Source organism: Coffea arabica, chromosome 11e (assembly GCF_036785885.1).
Source record: "Coffea arabica cultivar ET-39 chromosome 11e, Coffea Arabica ET-39 HiFi, whole genome shotgun sequence".
Classification (NCBI taxonomy): domain Eukaryota; kingdom Viridiplantae; phylum Streptophyta; class Magnoliopsida; order Gentianales; family Rubiaceae; genus Coffea; species Coffea arabica.
The window spans coordinates 46413823-46440512 of record NC_092331.1 but is presented as its reverse complement, the minus strand read 5'-3'; the positions used below and the strand labels follow the sequence as shown (position 1 = coordinate 46440512).

The window sequence follows — 26690 nt, the reverse complement described above, 5'->3', positions numbered from 1 at the left end:
GTCGAAAATTGCCACCCCTAGTTGCGGTGATACATTTGCGCCGACAAATTTGAGCGACGATCCGGGCTTTGATCGAGCCGTACCGTTCCTGATTTGTCTCGCGCCTTCAGATCCTCCTTCACGCTTCGACAAGAAGCAAAATATTAAGCAATCGTTCCGACGGAGCTAAATTACTACAGGATAAAGAACGAATAGGAAATTTGGATTTCGAAACAAAAAAGAGAGGGGTGCAACACGAGGACTTCCCAGGGGGTCACCCATCCTAGTACTACTCTCGCCCAAGCACGCTTAACTTCGGAGTTCTGATGGGATCCGGTGCATTAGTGCTGGTATGATCGCACCCGCCATGTTCCTTTCGCTTTATTCTTTTAAACTACCCCGTCCTGCGAAGCAGTGTGGCTTTTCTAGACCGAAATTCATTTTAAGCGTCAATTCAAGCATTTTCCTCTTATCCTTTTATTTATTTACTTTATATATTTTTTTGTTATTGATTTGCACCCTGTTTTTTTCCCTCATCCCGCAACTCTAAATTATCATGAAATCAATCCTTCACGCTTGCAGTTAGGGGTGGCAATTCGGGTCCAAATCAGGTTGGCGGGTCGGGTTCGGGTCAACAGACCCGCCAGAAAATCTGTTGACCCGAACCCCGACCCGCCAACCCGTGACGGGTCAGGTATGCTGACCCGAACCCGAAAATTTCAGGTTTACGGGGCGGCGGGTCGATCCGAAATGACCCGAAACTTAATTTTAATTTATTAATTTATCACTGTAATTTCTAATAATATCAATTTCTCACAAAACTAATTACATAATCAAGTAATAAAAATTTAAATAAATGATTCCAAATCAAATCTAAAATAAATTAAACACCGTAAAAGTGTTTTATCCCAAGCAAAATATAAAATAAATTAAAACAATACAAAAGTGAAAAATAATATAATATATTATTTGTCCAAGTATAATAATTTCAACTTCACACAAATTAAATAAATTCGTTTAGGATTAAGTAATTAATGCCTTTGAAAAAAAGAATAACTTAGTTTAGTTAGATAAAATTATTTTTATGTTTATTAAATTATTTTTAATTCGTAAACGGGTCATATCGGGTCATATCAGGTCACCACGGGTTGACCCGAAATCGACCGGTTTTCTTTTCGGGTTCATCGGGTCCAACCCGATTCTGACCCGAATTCCCGAAACCTCAACCCAAACCCATTAATTTCGTGTTAGGTTCGTGTCGTGTTTTCAGGTCGTGTCGAAAATTGCCACCCCTAGTTGCGGTGATACATTTGCGCCGACAAATTTGAGCGACGATCCGGGCTTTGATCGAGCCGTACCGTTCCTGATTTGTCTCGCGCCTTCAGATCCTCCTTCACGCTTCGACAAGAAGCAAAATATTAAGCAATCGTTCCGACGGAGCTAAATTACTACAGGATAAAGAACGAATAGGAAATTTGGATTTCGAAACAAAAAAGAGAGGGGTGCAACACGAGGACTTCCCAGGGGGTCACCCATCCTAGTACTACTCTCGCCCAAGCACGCTTAACTTCGGAGTTCTGATGGGATCCGGTGCATTAGTGCTGGTATGATCGCACCCGCCATGTTCCTTTCGCTTTATTCTTTTAAACTACCCCGTCCTGCGAAGCAGTGTGGCTTTTCTAGACCGAAATTCATTTTAAGCGTCAATTCAAGCATTTTCCTCTTATCCTTTTATTTATTTACTTTATATATTTTTTTGTTATTGATTTGCACCCTGTTTTTTTCCCTCATCCCGCAACTCTAAATTATCATGAAATCAATCCTTCACGCTTGCAGTTAGGGGTGGCAATTCGGGTCCAAATCAGGTTGGCGGGTCGGGTTCGGGTCAACAGACCCGCCAGAAAATCTGTTGACCCGAACCCCGACCCGCCAACCCGTGACGGGTCAGGTATGCTGACCCGAACCCGAAAATTTCAGGTTTACGGGGCGGCGGGTCGACCAGAAATGACCCGAAACTTAATTTTAATTTATTAATTTATCACTGTAATTTCTAATAAAATCAATTTCTCACAAAACTAATTACATAATCAAGTAATAAAAATTTAAATAAATGATTCCAAATCAAATCTAAAATAAATTAAACACCGTAAAAGTGTTTTATCCCAAGCAAAATATAAAATAAATTAAAACAATACAAAAGTGAAAAATAATATAATATATTATTTGTCCAAGTATAATAATTTCAACTTCACACAAATTAAATAAATTCGTTTAGGATTAAGTAATTAATGCCTTTGAAAAAAAGAATAACTTAGTTTAGTTAGATAAAATTATTTTTATGTTTATTAAATTATTTTTAATTCGTAAACGGGTCATATCGGGTCATATCAGGTCACCACGGGTTGACCCGAAATCGACCGGTTTTCTTTTCGGGTTCATCGGGTCCAACCCGATTCTGACCCGAATTCCCGAAACCTCAACCCAAACCCATTAATTTCGTGTTAGGTTCGTGTCGTGTTTTCAGGTCGTGTCGAAAATTGCCACCCCTAGTTGCGGTGATACATTTGCGCCGACAAATTTGAGCGACGATCCGGGCTTTGATCGAGCCGTACCGTTCCTGATTTGTCTCGCGCCTTCAGATCCTCCTTCACGCTTCGACAAGAAGCAAAATATTAAGCAATCGTTCCGACGGAGCTAAATTACTACAGGATAAAGAACGAATAGGAAATTTGGATTTCGAAACAAAAAAGAGAGGGGTGCAACACGAGGACTTCCCAGGGGGTCACCCATCCTAGTACTACTCTCGCCCAAGCACGCTTAACTTCGGAGTTCTGATGGGATCCGGTGCATTAGTGCTGGTATGATCGCACCCGCCATGTTCCTTTCGCTTTATTCTTTTAAACTACCCCGTCCTGCGAAGCAGTGTGGCTTTTCTAGACCGAAATTCATTTTAAGCGTCAATTCAAGCATTTTCCTCTTATCCTTTTATTTATTTACTTTATATTTTTTTTTGTTATTGATTTGCACCCTGTTTTTTTCCCTCATCCCGCAACTCTAAATTATCATGAAATCAATCCTTCACGCTTGCAGTTAGGGGTGGCAATTCGGGTCCAAATCAGGTTGGCGGGTCGGGTTCGGGTCAACAGACCCGCCAGAAAATCTGTTGACCCGAACCCCGACCCGCCAACCCGTGACGGGTCAGGTATGCTGACCCGAACCCGAAAATTTCAGGTTTACGGGGCGGCGGGTCGACCCGAAATGACCCGAAACTTAATTTTAATTTATTAATTTATCACTGTAATTTCTAATAAAATCAATTTCTCACAAAACTAATTACATAATCAAGTAATAAAAATTTAAATAAATGATTCCAAATCAAATCTAAAAAATTAAACACCGTAAAAGTGTTTTATCCCAAGCAAAATATAAAATAAATTAAAACAATACAAAAGTGAAAAATAATATAATATATTATTTGTCCAAGTATAATAATTTCAACTTCACACAAATTAAATAAATTCGTTTAGGATTAAGTAATTAATGCCTTTGAAAAAAAGAATAACTTAGTTTAGTTAGATAAAATTATTTTTATGTTTATTAAATTATTTTTAATTCGTAAACGGGTCATATCAGGTCACCACGGGTTGACCCGAAATCGACCGGTTTTCTTTTCGGGTTCATCGGGTCCAACCCGATTCTGACCCGAATTCCCGAAACCTCAACCCAAACCCATTAATTTCGTGTTAGGTTCGTGTCGTGTTTTCAGGTCGTGTCGAAAATTGCCACCCCTAGTTGCGGTGATACATTTGCGCCGACAAATTTGAGCGACGATCCGGGCTTTGATCGAGCCGTACCGTTCCTGATTTGTCTCGCGCCTTCAGATCCTCCTTCACGCTTCGACAAGAAGCAAAATATTAAGCAATCGTTCCGACGGAGCTAAATTACTACAGGATAAAGAACGAATAGGAAATTTGGATTTCGAAACAAAAAAGAGAGGGGTGCAACACGAGGACTTCCCAGGGGGTCACCCATCCTAGTACTACTCTCGCCCAAGCACGCTTAACTTCGGAGTTCTGATGGGATCCGGTGCATTAGTGCTGGTATGATCGCACCCGCCATGTTCCTTTCGCTTTATTCTTTTAAACTACCCCGTCCTGCGAAGCAGTGTGGCTTTTCTAGACCGAAATTCATTTTAAGCGTCAATTCAAGCATTTTCCTCTTATCCTTTTATTTATTTACTTTATATTTTTTTTTGTTATTGATTTGCACCCTGTTTTTTTCCCTCATCCCGCAACTCTAAATTATCATGAAATCAATCCTTCACGCTTGCAGTTAGGGGTGGCAATTCGGGTCCAAATCAGGTTGGCGGGTCGGGTTCGGGTCAACAGACCCGCCAGAAAATCTGTTGACCCGAACCCCGACCCGCCAACCCGTGACGGGTCAGGTATGCTGACCCGAACCCGAAAATTTCAGGTTTACGGGGCGGCGGGTCGACCCGAAATGACCCGAAACTTAATTTTAATTTATTAATTTATCACTGTAATTTCTAATAAAATCAATTTCTCACAAAACTAATTACATAATCAAGTAATAAAAATTTAAATAAATGATTCCAAATCAAATCTAAAATAAATTAAACACCGTAAAAGTGTTTTATCCCAAGCAAAATATAAAATAAATTAAAACAATACAAAAGTGAAAAATAATATAATATATTATTTGTCCAAGTATAATAATTTCAACTTCACACAAATTAAATAAATTCGTTTAGGATTAAGTAATTAATGCCTTTGAAAAAAAGAATAACTTAGTTTAGTTAGATAAAATTATTTTTATGTTTATTAAATTATTTTTAATTCGTAAACGGGTCATATCGGGTCATATCAGGTCACCACGGGTTGACCCGAAATCGACCGGTTTTCTTTTCGGGTTCATCGGGTCCAACCCGATTCTGACCCGAATTCCCGAAACCTCAACCCAAACCCATTAATTTCGTGTTAGGTTCGTGTCGTGTTTTCAGGTCGTGTCGAAAATTGCCACCCCTAGTTGCGGTGATACATTTGCGCCGACAAATTTGAGCGACGATCCGGGCTTTGATCGAGCCGTACCGTTCCTGATTTGTCTCGCGCCTTCAGATCCTCCTTCACGCTTCGACAAGAAGCAAAATATTAAGCAATCGTTCCGACGGAGCTAAATTACTACAGGATAAAGAACGAATAGGAAATTTGGATTTCGAAACAAAAAAGAGAGGGGTGCAACACGAGGACTTCCCAGGGGGTCACCCATCCTAGTACTACTCTCGCCCAAGCACGCTTAACTTCGGAGTTCTGATGGGATCCGGTGCATTAGTGCTGGTATGATCGCACCCGCCATGTTCCTTTCGCTTTATTCTTTTAAACTACCCCGTCCTGCGAAGCAGTGTGGCTTTTCTAGACCGAAATTCATTTTAAGCGTCAATTCAAGCATTTTCCTCTTATCCTTTTATTTATTTACTTTATATTTTTTTTTGTTATTGATTTGCACCCTGTTTTTTTCCCTCATCCCGCAACTCTAAATTATCATGAAATCAATCCTTCACGCTTGCAGTTAGGGGTGGCAATTCGGGTCCAAATCAGGTTGGCGGGTCGGGTTCGGGTCAACAGACCCGCCAGAAAATCTGTTGACCCGAACCCCGACCCGCCAACCCGTGACGGGTCAGGTATGCTGACCCGAACCCGAAAATTTCAGGTTTACGGGGCGGCGGGTCGACCCGAAATGACCCGAAACTTAATTTTAATTTATTAATTTATCACTGTAATTTCTAATAAAATCAATTTCTCACAAAACTAATTACATAATCAAGTAATAAAAATTTAAATAAATGATTCCAAATCAAATCTAAAATAAATTAAACACCGTAAAAGTGTTTTATCCCAAGCAAAATATAAAATAAATTAAAACAATACAAAAGTGAAAAATAATATAATATATTATTTGTCCAAGTATAATAATTTCAACTTCACACAAATTAAATAAATTCGTTTAGGATTAAGTAATTAATGCCTTTGAAAAAAAGAATAACTTAGTTTAGTTAGATAAAATTATTTTTATGTTTATTAAATTATTTTTAATTCGTAAACGGGTCATATCGGGTCATATCAGGTCACCACGGGTTGACCCGAAATCGACCGGTTTTCTTTTCGGGTTCATCGGGTCCAACCCGATTCTGACCCGAATTCCCGAAACCTCAACCCAAACCCATTAATTTCGTGTTAGGTTCGTGTCGTGTTTTCAGGTCGTGTCGAAAATTGCCACCCCTAGTTGCGGTGATACATTTGCGCCGACAAATTTGAGCGACGATCCGGGCTTTGATCGAGCCGTACCGTTCCTGATTTGTCTCGCGCCTTCAGATCCTCCTTCACGCTTCGACAAGAAGCAAAATATTAAGCAATCGTTCCGACGGAGCTAAATTACTACAGGATAAAGAACGAATAGGAAATTTGGATTTCGAAACAAAAAAGAGAGGGGTGCAACACGAGGACTTCCCAGGGGGTCACCCATCCTAGTACTACTCTCGCCCAAGCACGCTTAACTTCGGAGTTCTGATGGGATCCGGTGCATTAGTGCTGGTATGATCGCACCCGCCATGTTCCTTTCGCTTTATTCTTTTAAACTACCCCGTCCTGCGAAGCAGTGTGGCTTTTCTAGACCGAAATTCATTTTAAGCGTCAATTCAAGCATTTTCCTCTTATCCTTTTATTTATTTACTTTATATTTTTTTTTGTTATTGATTTGCACCCTGTTTTTTTCCCTCATCCCGCAACTCTAAATTATCATGAAATCAATCCTTCACGCTTGCAGTTAGGGGTGGCAATTCGGGTCCAAATCAGGTTGGCGGGTCGGTTCGGGTCAACAGACCCGCCAGAAAATCTGTTGACCCGAACCCCGACCCGCCAACCCGTGACGGGTCAGGTATGCTGACCCGAACCCGAAAATTTCAGGTTTACGGGGCGGCGGGTCGACCCGAAATGACCCGAAACTTAATTTTAATTTATTAATTTATCACTGTAATTTCTAATAAAATCAATTTCTCACAAAACTAATTACATAATCAAGTAATAAAAATTTAAATAAATGATTCCAAATCAAATCTAAAAAATTAAACACCGTAAAAGTGTTTTATCCCAAGCAAAATATAAAATAAATTAAAACAATACAAAAGTGAAAAATAATATAATATATTATTTGTCCAAGTATAATAATTTCAACTTCACACAAATTAAATAAATTCGTTTAGGATTAAGTAATTAATGCCTTTGAAAAAAAGAATAACTTAGTTTAGTTAGATAAAATTATTTTTATGTTTATTAAATTATTTTTAATTCGTAAACGGGTCATATCAGGTCACCACGGGTTGACCCGAAATCGACCGGTTTTCTTTTCGGGTTCATCGGGTCCAACCCGATTCTGACCCGAATTCTCGAAACCTCAACCCAAACCCATTAATTTCGTGTTAGGTTCGTGTCGTGTCGAAAATTGCCACCCCTAGTTGCGGTGATACATTTGCGCCGACAAATTTGAGCGACGATCCGGGCTTTGATCGAGCCGTACCGTTCCTGATTTGTCTCGCGCCTTCAGATCCTCCTTCACGCTTCGACAAGAAGCAAAATATTAAGCAATCGTTCCGACGGAGCTAAATTACTACAGGATAAAGAACGAATAGGAAATTTGGATTTCGAAACAAAAAAGAGAGGGGTGCAACACGAGGACTTCCCAGGGGGTCACCCATCCTAGTACTACTCTCGCCCAAGCACGCTTAACTTCGGAGTTCTGATGGGATCCGGTGCATTAGTGCTGGTATGATCGCACCCGCCATGTTCCTTTCGCTTTATTCTTTTAAACTACCCCGTCCTGCGAAGCAGTGTGGCTTTTCTAGACCGAAATTCATTTTAAGCGTCAATTCAAGCATTTTCCTCTTATCCTTTTATTTATTTACTTTATATTTTTTTTTGTTATTGATTTGCACCCTGTTTTTTTCCCTCATCCCGCAACTCTAAATTATCATGAAATCAATCCTTCACGCTTGCAGTTAGGGGTGGCAATTCGGGTCCAAATCAGGTTGGCGGGTCGGGTTCGGGTCAACAGACCCGCCAGAAAATCTGTTGACCCGAACCCCGACCCGCCAACCCGTGACGGGTCAGGTATGCTGACCCGAACCCGAAAATTTCAGGTTTACGGGGCGGCGGGTCGACCCGAAATGACCCGAAACTTAATTTTAATTTATTAATTTATCACTGTAATTTCTAATAAAATCAATTTCTCACAAAACTAATTACATAATCAAGTAATAAAAATTTAAATAAATGATTCCAAATCAAATCTAAAATAAATTAAACACCGTAAAAGTGTTTTATCCCAAGCAAAATATAAAATAAATTAAAACAATACAAAAGTGAAAAATAATATAATATATTATTTGTCCAAGTATAATAATTTCAACTTCACACAAATTAAATAAATTCGTTTAGGATTAAGTAATTAATGCCTTTGAAAAAAAGAATAACTTAGTTTAGTTAGATAAAATTATTTTTATGTTTATTAAATTATTTTTAATTCGTAAACGGGTCATATCGGGTCATATCAGGTCACCACGGGTTGACCCGAAATCGACCGGTTTTCTTTTCGGGTTCATCGGGTCCAACCCGATTCTGACCCGAATTCCCGAAACCTCAACCCAAACCCATTAATTTCGTGTTAGGTTCGTGTCGTGTCGAAAATTGCCACCCCTAGTTGCGGTGATACATTTGCGCCGACAAATTTGAGCGACGATCCGGGCTTTGATCGAGCCGTACCGTTCCTGATTTGTCTCGCGCCTTCAGATCCTCCTTCACGCTTCGACAAGAAGCAAAATATTAAGCAATCGTTCCGACGGAGCTAAATTACTACAGGATAAAGAACGAATAGGAAATTTGGATTTCGAAACAAAAAAGAGAGGGGTGCAACACGAGGACTTCCCAGGGGGTCACCCATCCTAGTACTACTCTCGCCCAAGCACGCTTAACTTCGGAGTTCTGATGGGATCCGGTGCATTAGTGCTGGTATGATCGCACCCGCCATGTTCCTTTCGCTTTATTCTTTTAAACTACCCCGTCCTGCGAAGCAGTGTGGCTTTTCTAGACCGAAATTCATTTTAAGCGTCAATTCAAGCATTTTCCTCTTATCCTTTTATTTATTTACTTTATATTTTTTTTTGTTATTGATTTGCACCCTGTTTTTTTCCCTCATCCCGCAACTCTAAATTATCATGAAATCAATCCTTCACGCTTGCAGTTAGGGGTGGCAATTCGGGTCCAAATCAGGTTGGCGGGTCGGTTCGGGTCAACAGACCCGCCAGAAAATCTGTTGACCCGAACCCCGACCCGCCAACCCGTGACGGGTCAGGTATGCTGACCCGAACCCGAAAATTTCAGGTTTACGGGGCGGCGGGTCGACCCGAAATGACCCGAAACTTAATTTTAATTTATTAATTTATCACTGTAATTTCTAATAAAATCAATTTCTCACAAAACTAATTACATAATCAAGTAATAAAAATTTAAATAAATGATTCCAAATCAAATCTAAAAAATTAAACACCGTAAAAGTGTTTTATCCCAAGCAAAATATAAAATAAATTAAAACAATACAAAAGTGAAAAATAATATAATATATTATTTGTCCAAGTATAATAATTTCAACTTCACACAAATTAAATAAATTCGTTTAGGATTAAGTAATTAATGCCTTTGAAAAAAAGAATAACTTAGTTTAGTTAGATAAAATTATTTTTATGTTTATTAAATTATTTTTAATTCGTAAACGGGTCATATCAGGTCACCACGGGTTGACCCGAAATCGACCGGTTTTCTTTTCGGGTTCATCGGGTCCAACCCGATTCTGACCCGAATTCCCGAAACCTCAACCCAAACCCATTAATTTCGTGTTAGGTTCGTGTCGTGTCGAAAATTGCCACCCCTAGTTGCGGTGATACATTTGCGCCGACAAATTTGAGCGACGATCCGGGCTTTGATCGAGCCGTACCGTTCCTGATTTGTCTCGCGCCTTCAGATCCTCCTTCACGCTTCGACAAGAAGCAAAATATTAAGCAATCGTTCCGACGGAGCTAAATTACTACAGGATAAAGAACGAATAGGAAATTTGGATTTCGAAACAAAAAAGAGAGGGGTGCAACACGAGGACTTCCCAGGGGGTCACCCATCCTAGTACTACTCTCGCCCAAGCACGCTTAACTTCGGAGTTCTGATGGGATCCGGTGCATTAGTGCTGGTATGATCGCACCCGCCATGTTCCTTTCGCTTTATTCTTTTAAACTACCCCGTCCTGCGAAGCAGTGTGGCTTTTCTAGACCGAAATTCATTTTAAGCGTCAATTCAAGCATTTTCCTCTTATCCTTTTATTTATTTACTTTATATTTTTTTTTGTTATTGATTTGCACCCTGTTTTTTTCCCTCATCCCGCAACTCTAAATTATCATGAAATCAATCCTTCACGCTTGCAGTTAGGGGTGGCAATTCGGGTCCAAATCAGGTTGGCGGGTCGGTTCGGGTCAACAGACCCGCCAGAAAATCTGTTGACCCGAACCCCGACCCGCCAACCCGTGACGGGTCAGGTATGCTGACCCGAACCCGAAAATTTCAGGTTTACGGGGCGGCGGGTCGACCCGAAATGACCCGAAACTTAATTTTAATTTATTAATTTATCACTGTAATTTCTAATAAAATCAATTTCTCACAAAACTAATTACATAATCAAGTAATAAAAATTTAAATAAATGATTCCAAATCAAATCTAAAAAATTAAACACCGTAAAAGTGTTTTATCCCAAGCAAAATATAAAATAAATTAAAACAATACAAAAGTGAAAAATAATATAATATATTATTTGTCCAAGTATAATAATTTCAACTTCACACAAATTAAATAAATTCGTTTAGGATTAAGTAATTAATGCCTTTGAAAAAAAGAATAACTTAGTTTAGTTAGATAAAATTATTTTTATGTTTATTAAATTATTTTTAATTCGTAAACGGGTCATATCAGGTCACCACGGGTTGACCCGAAATCGACCGGTTTTCTTTTCGGGTTCATCGGGTCCAACCCGATTCTGACCCGAATTCCCGAAACCTCAACCCAAACCCATTAATTTCGTGTTAGGTTCGTGTCGTGTCGAAAATTGCCACCCCTAGTTGCGGTGATACATTTGCGCCGACAAATTTGAGCGACGATCCGGGCTTTGATCGAGCCGTACCGTTCCTGATTTGTCTCGCGCCTTCAGATCCTCCTTCACGCTTCGACAAGAAGCAAAATATTAAGCAATCGTTCCGACGGAGCTAAATTACTACAGGATAAAGAACGAATAGGAAATTTGGATTTCGAAACAAAAAAGAGAGGGGTGCAACACGAGGACTTCCCAGGGGGTCACCCATCCTAGTACTACTCTCGCCCAAGCACGCTTAACTTCGGAGTTCTGATGGGATCCGGTGCATTAGTGCTGGTATGATCGCACCCGCCATGTTCCTTTCGCTTTATTCTTTTAAACTACCCCGTCCTGCGAAGCAGTGTGGCTTTTCTAGACCGAAATTCATTTTAAGCGTCAATTCAAGCATTTTCCTCTTATCCTTTTATTTATTTACTTTATATTTTTTTTTGTTATTGATTTGCACCCTGTTTTTTTCCCTCATCCCGCAACTCTAAATTATCATGAAATCAATCCTTCACGCTTGCAGTTAGGGGTGGCAATTCGGGTCCAAATCAGGTTGGCGGGTCGGGTTCGGGTCAACAGACCCGCCAGAAAATCTGTTGACCCGAACCCCGACCCGCCAACCCGTGACGGGTCAGGTATGCTGACCCGAACCCGAAAATTTCAGGTTTACGGGGCGGCGGGTCGACCCGAAATGACCCGAAACTTAATTTTAATTTATTAATTTATCACTGTAATTTCTAATAAAATCAATTTCTCACAAAACTAATTACATAATCAAGTAATAAAAATTTAAATAAATGATTCCAAATCAAATCTAAAAAATTAAACACCGTAAAAGTGTTTTATCCCAAGCAAAATATAAAATAAATTAAAACAATACAAAAGTGAAAAATAATATAATATATTATTTGTCCAAGTATAATAATTTCAACTTCACACAAATTAAATAAATTCGTTTAGGATTAAGTAATTAATGCCTTTGAAAAAAAGAATAACTTAGTTTAGTTAGATAAAATTATTTTTATGTTTATTAAATTATTTTTAATTCGTAAACGGGTCATATCGGGTCATATCAGGTCACCACGGGTTGACCCGAAATCGATCGGTTTTCTTTTCGGGTTCATCGGGTCCAACCCGATTCTGACCCGAATTCCCGAAACCTCAACCCAAACCCATTAATTTCGTGTTAGGTTCGTGTCGTGTCGAAAATTGCCACCCCTAGTTGCGGTGATACATTTGCGCCGACAAATTTGAGCGACGATCCGGGCTTTGATCGAGCCGTACCGTTCCTGATTTGTCTCGCGCCTTCAGATCCTCCTTCACGCTTCGACAAGAAGCAAAATATTAAGCAATCGTTCCGACGGAGCTAAATTACTACAGGATAAAGAACGAATAGGAAATTTGGATTTCGAAACAAAAAAGAGAGGGGTGCAACACGAGGACTTCCCAGGGGGTCACCCATCCTAGTACTACTCTCGCCCAAGCACGCTTAACTTCGGAGTTCTGATGGGATCCGGTGCATTAGTGCTGGTATGATCGCACCCGCCATGTTCCTTTCGCTTTATTCTTTTAAACTACCCCGTCCTGCGAAGCAGTGTGGCTTTTCTAGACCGAAATTCATTTTAAGCGTCAATTCAAGCATTTTCCTCTTATCCTTTTATTTATTTACTTTATATTTTTTTTTGTTATTGATTTGCACCCTGTTTTTTTCCCTCATCCCGCAACTCTAAATTATCATGAAATCAATCCTTCACGCTTGCAGTTAGGGGTGGCAATTCGGGTCCAAATCAGGTTGGCGGGTCGGGTTCGGGTCAACAGACCCGCCAGAAAATCTGTTGACCCGAACCCCGACCCGCCAACCCGTGACGGGTCAGGTATGCTGACCCGAACCCGAAAATTTCAGGTTTACGGGGCGGCGGGTCGACCCGAAATGACCCGAAACTTAATTTTAATTTATTAATTTATCACTGTAATTTCTAATAAAATCAATTTCTCACAAAACTAATTACATAATCAAGTAATAAAAATTTAAATAAATGATTCCAAATCAAATCTAAAATAAATTAAACACCGTAAAAGTGTTTTATCCCAAGCAAAATATAAAATAAATTAAAACAATACAAAAGTGAAAAATAATATAATATATTATTTGTCCAAGTATAATAATTTCAACTTCACACAAATTAAATAAATTCGTTTAGGATTAAGTAATTAATGCCTTTGAAAAAAAGAATAACTTAGTTTAGTTAGATAAAATTATTTTTATGTTTATTAAATTATTTTTAATTCGTAAACGGGTCATATCGGGTCATATCAGGTCACCACGGGTTGACCCGAAATCGACCGGTTTTCTTTTCGGGTTCATCGGGTCCAACCCGATTCTGACCCGAATTCCCGAAACCTCAACCCAAACCCATTAATTTCGTGTTAGGTTCGTGTCGTGTTTTCAGGTCGTGTCGAAAATTGCCACCCCTAGTTGCGGTGATACATTTGCGCCGACAAATTTGAGCGACGATCCGGGCTTTGATCGAGCCGTACCGTTCCTGATTTGTCTCGCGCCTTCAGATCCTCCTTCACGCTTCGACAAGAAGCAAAATATTAAGCAATCGTTCCGACGGAGCTAAATTACTACAGGATAAAGAACGAATAGGAAATTTGGATTTCGAAACAAAAAAGAGAGGGGTGCAACACGAGGACTTCCCAGGGGGTCACCCATCCTAGTACTACTCTCGCCCAAGCACGCTTAACTTCGGAGTTCTGATGGGATCCGGTGCATTAGTGCTGGTATGATCGCACCCGCCATGTTCCTTTCGCTTTATTCTTTTAAACTACCCCGTCCTGCGAAGCAGTGTGGCTTTTCTAGACCGAAATTCATTTTAAGCGTCAATTCAAGCATTTTCCTCTTATCCTTTTATTTATTTACTTTATATATTTTTTTGTTATTGATTTGCACCCTGTTTTTTTCCCTCATCCCGCAACTCTAAATTATCATGAAATCAATCCTTCACGCTTGCAGTTAGGGGTGGCAATTCGGGTCCAAATCAGGTTGGCGGGTCGGGTTCGGGTCAACAGACCCGCCAGAAAATCTGTTGACCCGAACCCCGACCCGCCAACCCGTGACGGGTCAGGTATGCTGACCCGAACCCGAAAATTTCAGGTTTACGGGGCGGCGGGTCGATCCGAAATGACCCGAAACTTAATTTTAATTTATTAATTTATCACTGTAATTTCTAATAAAATCAATTTCTCACAAAACTAATTACATAATCAAGTAATAAAAATTTAAATAAATGATTCCAAATCAAATCTAAAATAAATTAAACACCGTAAAAGTGTTTTATCCCAAGCAAAATATAAAATAAATTAAAACAATACAAAAGTGAAAAATAATATAATATATTATTTGTCCAAGTATAATAATTTCAACTTCACACAAATTAAATAAATTCGTTTAGGATTAAGTAATTAATGCCTTTGAAAAAAAGAATAACTTAGTTTAGTTAGATAAAATTATTTTTATGTTTATTAAATTATTTTTAATTCGTAAACGGGTCATATCGGGTCATATCAGGTCACCACGGGTTGACCCGAAATCGACCGGTTTTCTTTTCGGGTTCATCGGGTCCAACCCGATTCTGACCCGAATTCCCGAAACCTCAACCCAAACCCATTAATTTCGTGTTAGGTTCGTGTCGTGTTTTCAGGTCGTGTCGAAAATTGCCACCCCTAGTTGCGGTGATACATTTGCGCCGACAAATTTGAGCGACGATCCGGGCTTTGATCGAGCCGTACCGTTCCTGATTTGTCTCGTGCCTTCAGATCCTCCTTCACGCTTCGACAAGAAGCAAAATATTAAGCAATCGTTCCGACGGAGCTAAATTACTACAGGATAAAGAACGAATAGGAAATTTGGATTTCGAAACAAAAAAGAGAGGGGTGCAACACGAGGACTTCCCAGGGGGTCACCCATCCTAGTACTACTCTCGCCCAAGCACGCTTAACTTCGGAGTTCTGATGGGATCCGGTGCATTAGTGCTGGTATGATCGCACCCGCCATGTTCCTTTCGCTTTATTCTTTTAAACTACCCCGTCCTGCGAAGCAGTGTGGCTTTTCTAGACCGAAATTCATTTTAAGCGTCAATTCAAGCATTTTCCTCTTATCCTTTTATTTATTTACTTTATATATTTTTTTGTTATTGATTTGCACCCTGTTTTTTTCCCTCATCCCGCAACTCTAAATTATCATGAAATCAATCCTTCACGCTTGCAGTTAGGGGTGGCAATTCGGGTCCAAATCAGGTTGGCGGGTCGGGTTCGGGTCAACAGACCCGCCAGAAAATCTGTTGACCCGAACCCCGACCCGCCAACCCGTGACGGGTCAGGTATGCTGACCCGAACCCGAAAATTTCAGGTTTACGGGGCGGCGGGTCGACCAGAAATGACCCGAAACTTAATTTTAATTTATTAATTTATCACTGTAATTTCTAATAAAATCAATTTCTCACAAAACTAATTACATAATCAAGTAATAAAAATTTAAATAAATGATTCCAAATCAAATCTAAAATAAATTAAACACCGTAAAAGTGTTTTATCCCAAGCAAAATATTTAGGATTAAGTAATTAATGCCTTTGAAAAAAAGAATAACTTAGTTTAGTTAGATAAAATTATTTTTATGTTTATTAAATTATTTTTAATTCGTAAACGGGTCATATCGGGTCATATCAGGTCACCACGGGTTGACCCGAAATCGACCGGTTTTCTTTTCGGGTTCATCGGGTCCAACCCGATTCTGACCCGAATTCCCGAAACCTCAACCCAAACCCATTAATTTCGTGTTAGGTTCGTGTCGTGTTTTCAGGTCGTGTCGAAAATTGCCACCCCTAGTTGCGGTGATACATTTGCGCCGACAAATTTGAGCGACGATCCGGGCTTTGATCGAGCCGTACCGTTCCTGATTTGTCTCGCGCCTTCAGATCCTCCTTCACGCTTCGACAAGAAGCAAAATATTAAGCAATCGTTCCGACGGAGCTAAATTACTACAGGATAAAGAACGAATAGGAAATTTGGATTTCGAAACAAAAAAGAGAGGGGTGCAACACGAGGACTTCCCAGGGGGTCACCCATCCTAGTACTACTCTCGCCCAAGCACGCTTAACTTCGGAGTTCTGATGGGATCCGGTGCATTAGTGCTGGTATGATCGCACCCGCCATGTTCCTTTCGCTTTATTCTTTTAAACTACCCCGTCCTGCGAAGCAGTGTGGCTTTTCTAGACCGAAATTCATTTTAAGCGTCAATTCAAGCATTTTCCTCTTATCCTTTTATTTATTTACTTTATATATTTTTTTGTTATTGATTTGCACCCTGTTTTTTTCCCTCATCCCGCAACTCTAAATTATCATGAAATCAATCCTTCACGCTTGCAGTTAGGGGTGGCAATTCGGGTCCAAATCAGGTTGGCGGGTCGGGTTCGGGTCAACAGACCCGCCAGAAAATCTGTTGACCCGAACCCCGACCCGCCAACCCGTGACGGGTCAGGTATGCTGACCCGAACCCGAAAATTTCAGGTTTACGGGGCGGCGGGTCGATCCGAAATGACCCGAAACTTAATTTTAATTTATTAATTTATCACTGTAATTTCTAATAAAATCAATTTCTCACAAAACTAATTACATAATCAAGTAATAAAAATTTAAATAAATGATTCCAAATCAAATCTAAAATAAATTAAACACCGTAAAAGTGTTTTATCCCAAGCAAAATATAAAATAAATTAAAACAATACAAAAGTGAAAAATAATATAATATATTATTTGTCCAAGTATAATAATTTCAACTTCACACAAATTAAATAAATTCGTTTAGGATTAAGTAATTAATGCCTTTGAAAAAAAGAATAACTTAGTTTAGTTAGATAAAATTATTTTTATGTTTATTAAATTATTTTTAATTCGTAAACGGGTCATATCGGGTCATATCAGGTCACCACGGGTTGACCCGAAATCGACCGGTTTTCTTTTCGGGTTCATCGGGTCCAACCCGATTCTGACCCGAATTCCCGAAACCTCAACCCAAACCCATTAATTTCGTGTTAGGTTCGTGTCGTGTTTTCAGGTCGTGTCGAAAATTGCCACCCCTAGTTGCGGTGATACATTTGCGCCGACAAATTTGAGCGACGATCCGGGCTTTGATCGAGCCGTACCGTTCCTGATTTGTCTCGTGCCTTCAGATCCTCCTTCACGCTTCGACAAGAAGCAAAATATTAAGCAATCGTTCCGACGGAGCTAAATTACTACAGGATAAAGAACGAATAGGAAATTTGGATTTCGAAACAAAAAAGAGAGGGGTGCAACACGAGGACTTCCCAGGGGGTCACCCATCCTAGTACTACTCTCGCCCAAGCACGCTTAACTTCGGAGTTCTGATGGGATCCGGTGCATTAGTGCTGGTATGATCGCACCCGCCATGTTCCTTTCGCTTTATTCTTTTAAACTACCCCGTCCTGCGAAGCAGTGTGGCTTTTCTAGACCGAAATTCATTTTAAGCGTCAATTCAAGCATTTTCCTCTTATCCTTTTATTTATTTACTTTATATATTTTTTTGTTATTGATTTGCACCCTGTTTTTTTCCCTCATCCCGCAACTCTAAATTATCATGAAATCAATCCTTCACGCTTGCAGTTAGGGGTGGCAATTCGGGTCCAAATCAGGTTGGCGGGTCGGGTTCGGGTCAACAGACCCGCCAGAAAATCTGTTGACCCGAACCCCGACCCGCCAACCCGTGACGGGTCAGGTATGCTGACCCGAACCCGAAAATTTCAGGTTTACGGGGCGGCGGGTCGACCAGAAATGACCCGAAACTTAATTTTAATTTATTAATTTATCACTGTAATTTCTAATAAAATCAATTTCTCACAAAACTAATTACATAATCAAGTAATAAAAATTTAAATAAATGATTCCAAATCAAATCTAAAATAAATTAAACACCGTAAAAGTGTTTTATCCCAAGCAAAATATAAAATAAATTAAAACAATACAAAAGTGAAAAATAATATAATATATTATTTGTCCAAGTATAATAATTTCAACTTCACACAAATTAAATAAATTCGTTTAGGATTAATAAAGCGAAAGGAACATGGCGGGTGCGATCATACCAGCACTAATGCACCGGATCCCATCAGAACTCCGAAGTTAAGCGTGCTTGGGCGAGAGTAGTACTAGGATGGGTGACCCCCTGGGAAGTCCTCGTGTTGCACCCCTCTCTTTTTTGTTTCGAAATCCAAATTTCCTATTCGTTCTTTATCCTGTAGTAATTTAGCTCCGTCGGAACGATTGCTTAATATTTTGCTTCTTGTCGAAGCGTGAAGGAGGATCTGAAGGCGCGAGACAAATCAGGAACGGTACGGCTCGATCAAAGCCCGGATCGTCGCTCAAATTTGTCGGCGCAAATGTATCACCGCAACTAGGGGTGGCAATTTTCGACACGACCTGAAAACACGACACGAACCTAACACGAAATTAATGGGTTTGGGTTGAGGTTTCGGGAATTCGGGTCAGAATCGGGTTGGACCCGATGAACCCGAAAAGAAAACCGGTCGATTTCGGGTCAACCCGTGGTGACCTGATATGACCCGATATGACCCGTTTACGAATTAAAAATAATTTAATAAACATAAAAATAATTTTATCTAACTAAACTAAGTTATTCTTTTTTTCAAAGGCATTAATTACTTAATCCTAAACGAATTTATTTAATTTGTGTGAAGTTGAAATTATTATACTTGGACAAATAATATATTATATTATTTTTCACTTTTGTATTGTTTTAATTTATTTTATATTTTGCTTGGGATAAAACACTTTTACGGTGTTTAATTTATTTTAGATTTGATTTGGAATCATTTATTTAAATTTTTATTACTTGATTATGTAATTAGTTTTGTGAGAAATTGATTTTATTAGAAATTACAGTGATAAATTAATAAATTAAAATTAAGTTTCGGGTCATTTCGGGTCGACCCGCCGCCCCGTAAACCAGAAATTTTCGGGTTCGGGTCAGCATACCTGACCCGTCACGGGTTGGCGGGTCGGGGTTCGGGTCAACAGATTTTCTGGCGGGTCTGTTGACCCGAACCCGACCCGCCAACCTGATTTGGACCCGAATTGCCACCCCTAACTGCAAGCGTGAAGGATTGATTTCATGATAATTTAGAGTTGCGGGATGAGGGAAAAAAACAGGGTGCAAATCAATAACAAAAAAAAATATAAAGTAAATAAATAAAAGGATAAGAGGAAAATGCTTGAATTGACGCTTAAAATGAATTTCGGTCTAGAAAAGCCACACTGCTTCGCAGGACGGGGTAGTTTAAAAGAATAAAGCGAAAGGAACATGGCGGGTGCGATCATACCAGCACTAATGCACCGGATCCCATCAGAACTCCGAAGTTAAGCGTGCTTGGGCGAGAGTAGTACTAGGATGGGTGACCCCCTGGGAAGTCCTCGTGTTGCACCCCTCTCTTTTTTGTTTCGAAATCCAAATTTCCTATTCGTTCTTTATCCTGTAGTAATTTAGCTCCGTCGGAACGATTGCTTAATATTTTGCTTCTTGTCGAAGCGTGAAGGAGGATCTGAAGGCGCGAGACAAATCAGGAACGGTACGGCTCGATCAAAGCCCGGATCGTCGCTCAAATTTGTCGGCGCAAATGTATCACCGCAACTAGGGGTGGCAATTTTCGACACGACCTGAAAACACGACACGAACCTAACACGAAATTAATGGGTTTGGGTTGAGGTTTCGGGAATTCGGGTCAGAATCGGGTTGGACCCGATGAACCCGAAAAGAAAACCGGTCGATTTCGGGTCAACCCGTGGTGACCTGATATGACCCGATATGACCCGTTTACGAATTAAAAATAATTTAATAAACATAAAAATAATTTTATCTAACTAAACTAAGTTATTCTTTTTTTCAAAGGCATTAATTACTTAATCCTAAACGAATTTATTTAATTTGTGTGAAGTTGAAATTATTATACTTGGACAAATAATATATTATATTATTTTTCACTTTTGTATTGTTTTAATTTATTTTATATTTTGCTTGGGATAAAACACTTTTACGGTGTTTAATTTATTTTAGATTTGATTTGGAATCATTTATTTAAAATTTTATTACTTGATTATGTAATTAGTTTTGTGAGAAATTGATTTTATTAGAAATTACAGTGATAAATTAATAAATTAAAATTAAGTTTCGGGTCATTTCGGGTCGACCCGCCGCCCCGTAAACCAGAAATTTTCGGGTTCGGGTCAGCATACCTGACCCGTCACGGGTTGGCGGGTCGGGGTTCGGGTCAACAGATTTTCTGGCGGGTCTGTTGACCCGAACCCGACCCGCCAACCTGATTTGGACCCGAATTGCCACCCCTAACTGCAAGCGTGAAGGATTGATTTCATGATAATTTAGAGTTGCGGGATGAGGGAAAAAAACAGGGTGCAAATCAATAACAAAAAAAAATATAAAGTAAATAAATAAAAGGATAAGAGGAAAATGCTTGAATTGACGCTTAAAATGAATTTCGGTCTAGAAAAGCCACACTGCTTCGCAGGACGGGGTAGTTTAAAAGAATAAAGCGAAAGGAACATGGCGGGTGCGATCATACCAGCACTAATGCACCGGATCCCATCAGAACTCCGAAGTTAAGCGTGCTTGGGCGAGAGTAGTACTAGGATGGGTGACCCCCTGGGAAGTCCTCGTGTTGCACCCCTCTCTTTTTTGTTTCGAAATCCAAATTTCCTATTCGTTCTTTATCCTGTAGTAATTTAGCTCCGTCGGAACGATTGCTTAATATTTTGCTTCTTGTCGAAGCGTGAAGGAGGATCTGAAGGCGCGAGACAAATCAGGAACGGTACGGCTCGATCAAAGCCCGGATCGTCGCTCAAATTTGTCGGCGCAAATGTATCACCGCAACTAGGGGTGGCAATTTTCGACACGACCTGAAAACACGACACGAACCTAACACGAAATTAATGGGTTTGGGTTGAGGTTTCGGGAATTCGGGTCAGAATCGGGTTGGACCCGATGAACCCGAAAAGAAAACCGGTCGATTTCGGGTCAACCCGTGGTGACCTGATATGACCCGATATGACCCGTTTACGAATTAAAAATAATTTAATAAACATAAAAATAATTTTATCTAACTAAACTAAGTTATTCTTTTTTTCAAAGGCATTAATTACTTAATCCTAAACGAATTTATTTAATTTGTGTGAAGTTGAAATTATTATACTTGGACAAATAATATATTATATTATTTTTCACTTTTGTATTGTTTTAATTTATTTTATATTTTGCTTGGGATAAAACACTTTTACGGTGTTTAATTTATTTTAGATTTGATTTGGAATCATTTATTTAAATTTTTATTACTTGATTATGTAATTAGTTTTGTGAGAAATTGATTTTATTAGAAATTACAGTGATAAATTAATAAATTAAAATTAAGTTTCGGGTCATTTCGGGTCGACCCGCCGCCCCGTAAACCTGAAATTTTCGGGTTCGGGTCAGCATACCTGACCCGTCACGGGTTGGCGGGTCGGGGTTCGGGTCAACAGATTTTCTGGCGGGTCTGTTGACCCGAACCCGACCCGCCAACCTGATTTGGACCCGAATTGCCACCCCTAACTGCAAGCGTGAAGGATTGATTTCATGATAATTTAGAGTTGCGGGATGAGGGAAAAAAACAGGGTGCAAATCAATAACAAAAAAAAATATAAAGTAAATAAATAAAAGGATAAGAGGAAAATGCTTGAATTGACGCTTAAAATGAATTTCGGTCTAGAAAAGCCACACTGCTTCGCAGGACGGGGTAGTTTAAAAGAATAAAGCGAAAGGAACATGGCGGGTGCGATCATACCAGCACTAATGCACCGGATCCCATCAGAACTCCGAAGTTAAGCGTGCTTGGGCGAGAGTAGTACTAGGATGGGTGACCCCCTGGGAAGTCCTCGTGTTGCACCCCTCTCTTTTTTGTTTCGAAATCCAAATTTCCTATTCGTTCTTTATCCTGTAGTAATTTAGCTCCGTCGGAACGATTGCTTAATATTTTGCTTCTTGTCGAAGCGTGAAGGAGGATCTGAAGGCGCGAGACAAATCAGGAACGGTACGGCTCGATCAAAGCCCGGATCGTCGCTCAAATTTGTCGGCGCAAATGTATCACCGCAACTAGGGGTGGCAATTTTCGACACGACCTGAAAACACGACACGAACCTAACACGAAATTAATGGGTTTGGGTTGAGGTTTCGGGAATTCGGGTCAGAATCGGGTTGGACCCGATGAACCCGAAAAGAAAACCGGTCGATTTCGGGTCAACCCGTGGTGACCTGATATGACCCGATATGACCCGTTTACGAATTAAAAATAATTTAATAAACATAAAAATAATTTTATCTAACTAAACTAAGTTATTCTTTTTTTCAAAGGCATTAATTACTTAATCCTAAACGAATTTATTTAATTTGTGTGAAGTTGAAATTATTATACTTGGACAAATAATATATTATATTATTTTTCACTTTTGTATTGTTTTAATTTATTTTATATTTTGCTTGGGATAAAACACTTTTACGGTGTTTAATTTATTTTAGATTTGATTTGGAATCATTTATTTAAATTTTTATTACTTGATTATGTAATTAGTTTTGTGAGAAATTGATTTTATTAGAAATTACAGTGATAAATTAATAAATTAAAATTAAGTTTCGGGTCATTTCGGGTCGACCCGCCGCCCCGTAAACCTGAAATTTTCGGGTTCGGGTCAGCATACCTGACCCGTCACGGGTTGGCGGGTCGGGGTTCGGGTCAACAGATTTTCTGGCGGGTCTGTTGACCCGAACCCGACCCGCCAACCTGATTTGGACCCGAATTGCCACCCCTAACTGCAAGCGTGAAGGATTGATTTCATGATAATTTAGAGTTGCGGGATGAGGGAAAAAAACAGGGTGCAAATCAATAACAAAAAAAAATATAAAGTAAATAAATAAAAGGATAAGAGGAAAATGCTTGAATTGACGCTTAAAATGAATTTCGGTCTAGAAAAGCCACACTGCTTCGCAGGACGGGGTAGTTTAAAAGAATAAAGCGAAAGGAACATGGCGGGTGCGATCATACCAGCACTAATGCACCGGATCCCATCAGAACTCCGAAGTTAAGCGTGCTTGGGCGAGAGTAGTACTAGGATGGGTGACCCCCTGGGAAGTCCTCGTGTTGCACCCCTCTCTTTTTTGTTTCGAAATCCAAATTTCCTATTCGTTCTTTATCCTGTAGTAATTTAGCTCCGTCGGAACGATTGCTTAATATTTTGCTTCTTGTCGAAGCGTGAAGGAGGATCTGAAGGCGCGAGACAAATCAGGAACGGTACGGCTCGATCAAAGCCCGGATCGTCGCTCAAATTTGTCGGCGCAAATGTATCACCGCAACTAGGGGTGGCAATTTTCGACACGACCTGAAAACACGACACGAACCTAACACGAAATTAATGGGTTTGGGTTGAGGTTTCGGGAATTCGGGTCAGAATCGGGTTGGACCCGATGAACCCGAAAAGAAAACCGGTCGATTTCGGGTCAACCCGTGGTGACCTGATATGACCCGATATGACCCGTTTACGAATTAAAAATAATTTAATAAACATAAAAATAATTTTATCTAACTAAACTAAGTTATTCTTTTTTTCAAAGGCATTAATTACTTAATCCTAAACGAATTTATTTAATTTGTGTGAAGTTGAAATTATTATACTTGGACAAATAATATATTATATTATTTTTCACTTTTGTATTGTTTTAATTTATTTTATATTTTGCTTGGGATAAAACACTTTTACGGTGTTTAATTTATTTTAGATTTGATTTGGAATCATTTATTTAAATTTTTATTACTTGATTATGTAATTAGTTTTGTGAGAAATTGATTTTATTAGAAATTACAGTGATAAATTAATAAATTAAAATTAAGTTTCGGGTCATTTCGGGTCGACCCGCCGCCCCGTAAACCTGAAATTTTCGGGTTCGGGTCAGCATACCTGACCCGTCACGGGTTGGCGGGTCGGGGTTCGGGTCAACAGATTTTCTGGCGGGTCTGTTGACCCGAACCCGACCCGCCAACCTGATTTGGACCCGAATTGCCACCCCTAACTGCAAGCGTGAAGGATTGATTTCATGATAATTTAGAGTTGCGGGATGAGGGAAAAAAACAGGGTGCAAATCAATAACAAAAAAAAATATAAAGTAAATAAATAAAAGGATAAGAGGAAAATGCTTGAATTGACGCTTAAAATGAATTTCGGTCTAGAAAAGCCACACTGCTTCGCAGGACGGGGTAGTTTAAAAGAATAAAGCGAAAGGAACATGGCGGGTGCGATCATACCAGCACTAATGCACCGGATCCCATCAGAACTCCGAAGTTAAGCGTGCTTGGGCGAGAGTAGTACTAGGATGGGTGACCCCCTGGGAAGTCCTCGTGTTGCACCCCTCTCTTTTTTGTTTCGAAATCCAAATTTCCTATTCGTTCTTTATCCTGTAGTAATTTAGCTCCGTCGGAACGATTGCTTAATATTTTGCTTCTTGTCGAAGCGTGAAGGAGGATCTGAAGGCGCGAGACAAATCAGGAACGGTACGGCTCGATCAAAGCCCGGATCGTCGCTCAAATTTGTCGGCGCAAATGTATCACCGCAACTAGGGGTGGCAATTTTCGACACGACCTGAAAACACGACACGAACCTAACACGAAATTAATGGGTTTGGGTTGAGGTTTCGGGAATTCGGGTCAGAATCGGGTTGGACCCGATGAACCCGAAAAGAAAACCGGTCGATTTCGGGTCAACCCGTGGTGACCTGATATGACCCGATATGACCCGTTTACGAATTAAAAATAATTTAATAAACATAAAAATAATTTTATCTAACTAAACTAAGTTATTCTTTTTTTCAAAGGCATTAATTACTTAATCCTAAACGAATTTATTTAATTTGTGTGAAGTTGAAATTATTATACTTGGACAAATAATATATTATATTATTTTTCACTTTTGTATTGTTTTAATTTATTTTATATTTTGCTTGGGATAAAACACTTTTACGGTGTTTAATTTATTTTAGATTTGATTTGGAATCATTTATTTAAATTTTTATTACTTGATTATGTAATTAGTTTTGTGAGAAATTGATTTTATTAGAAATTACAGTGATAAATTAATAAATTAAAATTAAGTTTCGGGTCATTTCGGGTCGACCCGCCGCCCCGTAAACCTGAAATTTTCGGGTTCGGGTCAGCATACCTGACCCGTCACGGGTTGGCGGGTCGGGGTTCGGGTCAACAGATTTTCTGGCGGGTCTGTTGACCCGAACCCGACCCGCCAACCTGATTTGGACCCGAATTGCCACCCCTAACTGCAAGCGTGAAGGATTGATTTCATGATAATTTAGAGTTGCGGGATGAGGGAAAAAAACAGGGTGCAAATCAATAACAAAAAAAAATATAAAGTAAATAAATAAAAGGATAAGAGGAAAATGCTTGAATTGACGCTTAAAATGAATTTCGGTCTAGAAAAGCCACACTGCTTCGCAGGACGGGGTAGTTTAAAAGAATAAAGCGAAAGGAACATGGCGGGTGCGATCATACCAGCACTAATGCACCGGATCCCATCAGAACTCCGAAGTTAAGCGTGCTTGGGCGAGAGTAGTACTAGGATGGGTGACCCCCTGGGAAGTCCTCGTGTTGCACCCCTCTCTTTTTTGTTTCGAAATCCAAATTTCCTATTCGTTCTTTATCCTGTAGTAATTTAGCTCCGTCGGAACGATTGCTTAATATTTTGCTTCTTGTCGAAGCGTGAAGGAGGATCTGAAGGCGCGAGACAAATCAGGAACGGTACGGCTCGATCAAAGCCCGGATCGTCGCTCAAATTTGTCGGCGCAAATGTATCACCGCAACTAGGGGTGGCAATTTTCGACACGACCTGAAAACACGACACGAACCTAACACGAAATTAATGGGTTTGGGTTGAGGTTTCGGGAATTCGGGTCAGAATCGGGTTGGACCCGATGAACCCGAAAAGAAAACCGGTCGATTTCGGGTCAACCCGTGGTGACCTGATATGACCCGATATGACCCGTTTACGAATTAAAAATAATTTAATAAACATAAAAATAATTTTATCTAACTAAACTAAGTTATTCTTTTTTTCAAAGGCATTAATTACTTAATCCTAAACGAATTTATTTAATTTGTGTGAAGTTGAAATTATTATACTTGGACAAATAATATATTATATTATTTTTCACTTTTGTATTGTTTTAATTTATTTTATATTTTGCTTGGGATAAAACACTTTTACGGTGTTTAATTTATTTTAGATTTGATTTGGAATCATTTATTTAAATTTTTATTACTTGATTATGTAATTAGT

The 26690-nt window shown here is 39.5% G+C and overlaps 22 non-coding genes across 22 annotated transcripts; 7 read left to right on the top strand and 15 right to left on the bottom strand.

Moving 5' to 3' along the window:
- Nucleotides 1-224: 224 nt before the first annotated feature.
- Nucleotides 225-343, bottom strand: LOC140029692 (5S ribosomal RNA). Its single transcript, XR_011833606.1, has one exon. It is a non-coding gene; the product is annotated as a 5S ribosomal RNA (ribosomal RNA).
- Nucleotides 344-1478: 1135 nt separating this feature from the next.
- LOC140029691 (5S ribosomal RNA) lies at nt 1479-1597 on the bottom strand. Its single transcript, XR_011833605.1, has one exon. It is a non-coding gene; the product is annotated as a 5S ribosomal RNA (ribosomal RNA).
- Nucleotides 1598-2732: 1135 nt separating this feature from the next.
- LOC140029690 (5S ribosomal RNA) lies at nt 2733-2851 on the bottom strand. Its single transcript, XR_011833604.1, has one exon. It is a non-coding gene; the product is annotated as a 5S ribosomal RNA (ribosomal RNA).
- A 1123-nt stretch (nt 2852-3974) lies between these two features.
- On the bottom strand, nt 3975-4093 carry LOC140029689 (5S ribosomal RNA). Its single transcript, XR_011833603.1, has one exon. It is a non-coding gene; the product is annotated as a 5S ribosomal RNA (ribosomal RNA).
- A 1135-nt stretch (nt 4094-5228) lies between these two features.
- On the bottom strand, nt 5229-5347 carry LOC140029688 (5S ribosomal RNA). The gene has a single exon (XR_011833602.1). It is a non-coding gene; the product is annotated as a 5S ribosomal RNA (ribosomal RNA).
- Nucleotides 5348-6482: 1135 nt separating this feature from the next.
- Nucleotides 6483-6601, bottom strand: LOC140029687 (5S ribosomal RNA). The gene has a single exon (XR_011833600.1). It is a non-coding gene; the product is annotated as a 5S ribosomal RNA (ribosomal RNA).
- Nucleotides 6602-7710: 1109 nt separating this feature from the next.
- LOC140029686 (5S ribosomal RNA) lies at nt 7711-7829 on the bottom strand. Its single transcript, XR_011833599.1, has one exon. It is a non-coding gene; the product is annotated as a 5S ribosomal RNA (ribosomal RNA).
- A 1122-nt stretch (nt 7830-8951) lies between these two features.
- LOC140029684 (5S ribosomal RNA) lies at nt 8952-9070 on the bottom strand. The gene has a single exon (XR_011833597.1). It is a non-coding gene; the product is annotated as a 5S ribosomal RNA (ribosomal RNA).
- Nucleotides 9071-10179: 1109 nt separating this feature from the next.
- Nucleotides 10180-10298, bottom strand: LOC140029683 (5S ribosomal RNA). The gene has a single exon (XR_011833596.1). It is a non-coding gene; the product is annotated as a 5S ribosomal RNA (ribosomal RNA).
- Nucleotides 10299-11407: 1109 nt separating this feature from the next.
- On the bottom strand, nt 11408-11526 carry LOC140029682 (5S ribosomal RNA). Its single transcript, XR_011833594.1, has one exon. It is a non-coding gene; the product is annotated as a 5S ribosomal RNA (ribosomal RNA).
- A 1120-nt stretch (nt 11527-12646) lies between these two features.
- LOC140029681 (5S ribosomal RNA) lies at nt 12647-12765 on the bottom strand. Its single transcript, XR_011833593.1, has one exon. It is a non-coding gene; the product is annotated as a 5S ribosomal RNA (ribosomal RNA).
- A 1135-nt stretch (nt 12766-13900) lies between these two features.
- On the bottom strand, nt 13901-14019 carry LOC140029680 (5S ribosomal RNA). The gene has a single exon (XR_011833592.1). It is a non-coding gene; the product is annotated as a 5S ribosomal RNA (ribosomal RNA).
- Nucleotides 14020-15154: 1135 nt separating this feature from the next.
- On the bottom strand, nt 15155-15273 carry LOC140029678 (5S ribosomal RNA). Its single transcript, XR_011833590.1, has one exon. It is a non-coding gene; the product is annotated as a 5S ribosomal RNA (ribosomal RNA).
- Nucleotides 15274-16312: 1039 nt separating this feature from the next.
- Nucleotides 16313-16431, bottom strand: LOC140029677 (5S ribosomal RNA). Its single transcript, XR_011833588.1, has one exon. It is a non-coding gene; the product is annotated as a 5S ribosomal RNA (ribosomal RNA).
- A 1135-nt stretch (nt 16432-17566) lies between these two features.
- Nucleotides 17567-17685, bottom strand: LOC140029676 (5S ribosomal RNA). The gene has a single exon (XR_011833587.1). It is a non-coding gene; the product is annotated as a 5S ribosomal RNA (ribosomal RNA).
- A 683-nt stretch (nt 17686-18368) lies between these two features.
- LOC140029675 (5S ribosomal RNA) lies at nt 18369-18487 on the top strand. The gene has a single exon (XR_011833586.1). It is a non-coding gene; the product is annotated as a 5S ribosomal RNA (ribosomal RNA).
- Nucleotides 18488-19622: 1135 nt separating this feature from the next.
- On the top strand, nt 19623-19741 carry LOC140029674 (5S ribosomal RNA). The gene has a single exon (XR_011833585.1). It is a non-coding gene; the product is annotated as a 5S ribosomal RNA (ribosomal RNA).
- A 1135-nt stretch (nt 19742-20876) lies between these two features.
- LOC140029672 (5S ribosomal RNA) lies at nt 20877-20995 on the top strand. Its single transcript, XR_011833582.1, has one exon. It is a non-coding gene; the product is annotated as a 5S ribosomal RNA (ribosomal RNA).
- Nucleotides 20996-22130: 1135 nt separating this feature from the next.
- Nucleotides 22131-22249, top strand: LOC140029671 (5S ribosomal RNA). Its single transcript, XR_011833581.1, has one exon. It is a non-coding gene; the product is annotated as a 5S ribosomal RNA (ribosomal RNA).
- A 1135-nt stretch (nt 22250-23384) lies between these two features.
- On the top strand, nt 23385-23503 carry LOC140029670 (5S ribosomal RNA). The gene has a single exon (XR_011833580.1). It is a non-coding gene; the product is annotated as a 5S ribosomal RNA (ribosomal RNA).
- Nucleotides 23504-24638: 1135 nt separating this feature from the next.
- On the top strand, nt 24639-24757 carry LOC140029669 (5S ribosomal RNA). The gene has a single exon (XR_011833579.1). It is a non-coding gene; the product is annotated as a 5S ribosomal RNA (ribosomal RNA).
- A 1135-nt stretch (nt 24758-25892) lies between these two features.
- LOC140029668 (5S ribosomal RNA) lies at nt 25893-26011 on the top strand. Its single transcript, XR_011833578.1, has one exon. It is a non-coding gene; the product is annotated as a 5S ribosomal RNA (ribosomal RNA).
- Nucleotides 26012-26690: the final 679 nt, after the last annotated feature.